Source organism: Aplidium turbinatum, chromosome 16 (genome assembly GCF_918807975.1).
Source record: "Aplidium turbinatum chromosome 16, kaAplTurb1.1, whole genome shotgun sequence".
In the NCBI taxonomy this organism is placed as follows: domain Eukaryota; kingdom Metazoa; phylum Chordata; class Ascidiacea; order Aplousobranchia; family Polyclinidae; genus Aplidium; species Aplidium turbinatum.
Window position 1 is genome coordinate 11,159,531 of NC_137487.1, and position 6,876 is coordinate 11,166,406.

A 6,876-nucleotide genomic window follows, 5' to 3' on the forward strand; every position below is an offset into this window, starting at 1 on the left:
CATCACTGCAACTCAGTTCACATAGTTTTGACGACCAGAATGATGAACGACTGATGTTGAATAACTTATTTGCACGAGCGGCACAATTTGTATGCGTGTTTTATGCAAAGCGGGCTGGAGCGCTTTTCACAACAATAAACTGTTTTACCAATTTTCTTTTTGCTGTATATCCTGTACCTCTGATTCCGTCTAAACATGTAGAGCATTGCTTCTTTGAGGGTTGAGGTTGCTGATCCAACTGCGGCGGATTAGGCCTAATACTTCCTCCTAGGTACGACGCCATCGTCTTCCGTAAGTGATCATTGAGTGTTGGCGTGTTATCTAGACGATGCGACATGTGAGGCTTTATCAACGATAGAGCGAGCTCCCAACCTTCGAGGAAACTTTCGTCTGCTCGTGCATCTGCCAATCGCATCCCTCTATTCATATAGCTAACCGTCATTGCGTTTACTCGAGCTACATCTAATAGATAGGAAAATGCTGACATCGTCCATTTTGATGATTTTGGTTTGACAGAATAAAATCCCATCTTTTGGTCGACTACATCTGTACCACCTTTCGTAAAATCGTAAAATTTTATGATAGCTGGCTTCCTCTTACCGTCATCTTTAGTTACTCCTAGAATAGGAGTCATGGTTGAAAGTACCAGGACATTTCGCTTTGCGGAAGATTTCGGCTTGACCACGTAAGATGAGGTTTTGATTCTTCCCAATAAACTTTTGTACTGAGCGGTTCTCTATCGATAAGAGAGCTTATATCGCCAACACCTTTCCTGGCGGTTTGCCACGTTCCCACCAACGTGATTCGTTTCATCCACAGCCATTCTGCCAGCTCCAGCGATGTATAGAACCGGTCAAGGGAAATATTACGCCCTTCTAACGAGGTCGCTTGCTCTAAATTATGCACAAGAGTGCAAACATATTCTAAAACATAGATCAGGTAATGTGGTCCTGGATCTCCAGTTGGTTTTCCAGCGTATGTAATGGACGTATATGTGTAGGGTACACGCGCACTGTTGATGCTTCTAAATAGCAATCCGTATTTCGCTGGCTTGTTTCTATTGTACTGACGAAATGCTACTCCCACACGAGTAGCATACAACGTTTCGTCTAAAGACAAAAAATCTTCTGGAGTAACAACTGCCGCACAGTTTGTAATAAAAATTTCAAAAATTTCTCTCATTGCTGCAAATCGATCGCTCTTCCAACGACGGGTTCTGGATGACTTGTCGTCAAATCTAAGGTTGGCCGACAAGAATTTAAATCGATTCAACGACATTGTTGCAGCAAATATTGGATGGCCATACACATGAGAAAAAGAATGCTGAATTCAGTGAAAGGTATGCTTCAGTAACCCTCTCACGTACCATAGACCAATAAATGCTTCAATCTCTGTCGCATTAGTTTCCATCAAATATGGAGCACGCCAAGATACTCGCTGCTCATCCGATATCTTTGCCAATCGTTCTCGAATGCATGCGTTGGTGCTTGCTACTATAATGTAAATTATTTCAACAGTGAAAAAATTGCGCCAGGCCGCGAATGATGTCATGGCGTTTCTATACGGAAGATTGACTCCAGGAGTGTTATGAATAACATTAGCTGAATTTTGTCTCCCTATTCTTGTAGGACGATTAGTTGTCCACACCACACTTTCTTTAGTTCTCTTATCAATTACAACCGAAATTCGCTCTTCCTCCTGATCAGGACATGGCTGAAAATTGTCTTCGTCTAGCGCACTATCCACCGCATTGACGACATGGTGTCTCCGCTGCTGCGATTGCCTCGGTCTTGCAATAATTACCTCCTCATCACTCCTTTCACCCGACGTTATAGGATCGTTTTCGCCATCACACAACGGCAAATCCTCGTCACTATCGGAAAAGTCTACTTCATTTTCGTCCTCTATGTTTGCAAGTATATTTGCAGCTTGAATAGCGTTATAAGTTTCATTCGAATTTGAAGCCATTACAAGGTATCTAGTTTTGTCCACCTGGAACATTCAATATTGCTATGACCAAGTACTGCTAATATGCATTTATCTCATTGTAGTTCTAAATGCTGGCATTTCCACAACAATCAAATTTCTAAGCATAATTTATTCAAAGAATCAATTTCGCCATTAGTAATAGCATCTTCAGCCAGCATAATTATGTAAAAAATAATTATTGGTTAGAGTTGAAAGCACATTTATATTTAAATTTAAAATGCATGAAACAAACAAATAAAGCAAAATGTATTACAATGGTAAATAATTTTTTATCAAACAGTCTAAATAATTTCTGGTGTACGTTACTCTGCATGCATTTTATTCTATCCTCAAATATAACAGATTATAAATTTTTAAACAAAACGCTGTAAACCTGATGTTCTAACTGGACTCTAACAGTGACATTGAAGTGGCACAAAATTTTGAAAGAAATATATAGGCCAACTGTAATGGTCAGATCATCTATACTAAATCTTCCGTTTATGTTGATTCCACGTTGGTAGATGTTCGATTGTCGGGACAAAAACAAAGTGTTCCAGCCAGATACAAGACGAAGTTTTATCTCTAATCCTTGTAAGAATTATATATGACATAGTAATGTAAAACTGACGTAACACTGGAACAAATGTGATGTCCTAACAATAACAGCGTGAATGTATTATGGGTTGAGTTGAGTCATTCGCTGCGGCGTTTATAAAAGTTCAAAATACTTTATACTTCTATCACTACACGTTGAACAAATGTAACAAGAGAAAATGATGCGCCTTCTCTTGTACCAAGCCATGGAGGCAAGACCAAAATATCGCGTCGTTGGTCAGAGACAGACTCCCCATGAAGAATGGAATTTTAGCGCTGTCCCAGTTTGAATGACAAACACAAAATGAAACCGCACGCTAATAGTAAACTGTCAATCAAGCTATTGAATATCAGCAAATTTCTTGCATTTCATAACTGGCTGTGACAAAAGGTTTATTGTGAACTTCACAATTATCCGATACCAACATAATCGGGATTAAAATTTGGGCCAAGAAAAAAAAGTAAAAGTCAAGAAATCTCAGGTTTTTAGCGTCACTGCTTCTATGTGAAATTGCTGAATTAGCAGAGGGCGAGACCATAAGGTCTACGCCAGTAACAGATACGGTTAAATGTGCGACCGACTTCCAACAAACAACTTCGAGAATGAATCAGAAAAATTTGTGATAACTCAAAGGCACGCCAGCAGTAGCGCGACGCAACATTTCATGTCCAAACAGGTTTCAACTAAAACAGGTTTAAACAGGTTTGACACGAGTCTTACGGACGATGGTGCAATTTTGGCTCATGTTTTAGGAATTTCCATGACGTAATATTCAGTAGACTTGAACGGTTTTTATATGACGTTTGACCAGGCGAACAACCGTCTGGAACAGGCATTATGGGTAAAATATAATAATGGCGCTAAAGATTCATTACGCTATTTATTTCCTTTCAAACAGGGACTTGCACAACTTGCCCCGTTGCACAACTTGCCCCGCCTTCCCCTACAAAACTGATATGGATAAACAATCATTGTGTTTTTATTGCTGTTTTGTTATTTTGTGTCAACTGATTTTGCGGCTCGCAGGTGTTTATGGTTTATCCACAAGCGGCTCTTTCTTTGAACAACTTTGCCCACCCCTGCCTAGGCTATATAACGTAATAATAAGCGATGAGTTCATTACGCTTATAAGACAGAATAGATAAAAAGTAACTTACTCACCTACAAAAATCAAAATAGCACCAAGAAAAACACCGCAATAAAACAGTGAAGTATCTACTTTGATGGCAGTTAACATTTCATTCACTATTGGTGCTCTATCCACCCAGAGAACAAATCCGATGCAAACAACACCAACTGCCTGCAAGAGCAAAAAAACTTGGTCAAGAAAATTATGTTACAAGTAGTAAGATTAGGCCTACATTATTATATTAATGTAAGTATATTTTTAGACAAGGTCGTATCAAGAGACTTCGATTTTACTTTTAGTTTTGTTTAGACTCTTAGACTCTTCTTATCGAATGCAATGCTCTCAAACATAGAAAAATACGTACGGTATGCTATTTTGATTGTGGATGACAAAAATCTTCAGTAATTGTAAAGTTTACAAAATATTTAAGAGGAGGTACTATTTTGTAGCTTTTCTGCAGTATATGCTATGCAAGTTAGAGCCTACCTTATATTTATCATAACTTAGCCTATGTAAGTTACAAGCCCAACTGCTTAAATAAATTTTACTTTATTTTCAGGCGGATTAGATTATTCTAGCAGCAGTCTTAATTAATTATTATTATTAAAGATGTAGCTCAAAAGCGTTTTTTTACACACAGCAAAATGCAGTGCTTTCACTAGTTATCCTATCGATCTTTTGAATTTCTTTCGTCGTCAAACAAATAGGATTGAAATCAGACATGGATGGATGGGTGGTTTAAACCTTGATCTTCAGAATGAGAAAGCCTTTGGCAGGTGTTTCTGGCGGCTTCGCATATACTTGTAGAGGCTTTGAACTACTGATACAAGGCCAGTCACCGAGATTGGCAAAGTAAAGTTTTCGATTGTCGGGGTTGTTTGTGAATTATTACATCCACTAGGTGCCGCTAAAAGGAGAGCAGTTCTTGAATTGTATTGCTCAAGCGCGCACCACGAGAGCCGAACCAGTGTGCTTGATCATGGTGTTATTTTATGCACAAGGTTAGGTTCATAACTAACTGATCTATCAAGGCGGGCATAACACATAAAGCTAACTTAAATGATAAAAAAGCAAGATCGCATCCAAATATCAAAACTGGCACAAACTTACCGCAAGCACAAGGTTTATAACAACAAAGATATACTTTAAAAATGTGTTCATGTTGACTTGTAGATTTGTAACACACTGGTTTACCAATACATCTAGATTCTAGAGTATGCTACATTATTTGTAAATTACGCAAGTCTGTGAAACAAATATGTAACTTCGCACAAATCTTCTCTAACGTTTTGAACGCTTTTGATTGATTGATTGAATCTACAATAATATTTATTTGCATCAGACAAAGCTATCTATATCCAAAACATGTCCAAGTCCTATATCCTCGAACTGGAAAATATTCTTTGAGAGCTTAATCCTGGCAGTTTCACATACTTGTGGAGGCTTTGAATCACTGACGCAGGCCGGTCACCGAGATTGACAGAGTGAAGTTTCCGATTTCTGAAGTCTTGTTGCTGGGGAAATGTCGCTGAATGGAGAGCAGTTTTTAACGTGCGTTGCTCAAGCGCACACCCCGAGAGTCGAACCAGCGCCGCTTGATTTGGAAGCTTCATCGTTCCAGAAGTAACGCGCTAACCAACTGAGCTATCGGGGCGGACTTTTGGTTGAAAATAGCGTCCATAGAATGATGTGCTCCAGTAGGCTACTTTGACATAGCCTACAAGGGACAAAAGCCAATATGTGACGTTGACATAGCCTACATTCACATATTGGCTATGTCAAACTAAATTTTTAATCATATGAACTATTTGTTCAATGCACAACGCGAAAACTTCAAAGTGGGCATTTATGCTATATCATCATGCAAACAAATCTTAATCTTGTGTTAGCCTAATTCAGGGGTGGGCAAACTTGTTCAATAAAGGAGTCACTTTCTGACAGCTACAAACACCAGTAAGCCACAAAATGTGTAGGCTGGTGTCAGTAAAATAGGCAAACAATGCAAGCTTTAGATAGAATAACTAAATGGAAATAAAAAATCAAAACAGAAAACACAATAATAAGTTTTTATTTGATTTGCAAATCCCTGAAAATTTCATTGATGTGTTGTGAAAGCTGAATGAATTAACTTAATTCTCTCCAGCGTTCATTTGTTAGGATTCCATGATGTTTTGATTTTACAAACTTTAGCTCAGAAAATAAAGATTAACAACAATAGCCTATGTCTTGTTAAATATAGAAATGTACACTGGTTTTTTTCCTTTCTGGAACCTTTTTCTCCAAAACTCAAATGTAGAATGACGTCAATTTAAAATTTTTAGAACCATTATTTCTTGTAAATCAATCAGTTCCATTTCTAGAGCAGACGTGCTTGTAACAAGCAGTTGGCGAACCATATCACTGATCACATTAACATTGAATGGATTTACAAGGATGTCAAATCATGGTTTTAGTTCCTGCAAATCTGGCTTGGAACTCCTCCTGTAGTCCTTGTAATATTGTATTCGTCTATTCTCACACGAAAAAATGACAGAATGTTTTCGACATTAGGCCTATGTCTTTCTGAAAATTTTTGATTTTGTTTTGGAAACTTACTGTAACTGTTTGAACTGTGTCTGATATAAACTTTTGATTTACCGTATGAGGTAACAATACTTTCTCAATTTGGAATATTACTATTCACCCAGAAAAGGAACAGAAAACATGCTGACGAGCCATTTATAGTTATAGTTTGCCCACCATTGGCTTAATTAGTCTTAATAAAATTATATTGAATAGCTTAAGTGGGCTATTAGCCTACATTTATTCGAATATTTGCTGAGTTTCTGTACTGTACTTTGATAGTTAGGAAAGACTAATCATGGAATTTTAGCTTTCCTTGTCAAAATTTGCAGTAGACTGATTCTTAAAAAAATGCAGTTGTTCCAAGTATAGGCCTATCAAACTAAGATAACTTGTATCTTCCATGTTGATATAGCCTACCATTCGAACTGTTCATTCCCTACCATGTCGCTTACGAGTTTTGTACAGTAAAACGAAGCTTAACCCATTAAACGCACTTGAGATCTTACTTTCCTAATGGAATTGCAAAGTTTTGAATTGAAGTAGCCTAATAGGCAAGTCATTGTTTTTGCATGTTGCATCTTTGGTAAAATTGTAAAATGAAACTTCGGTAGGCTAG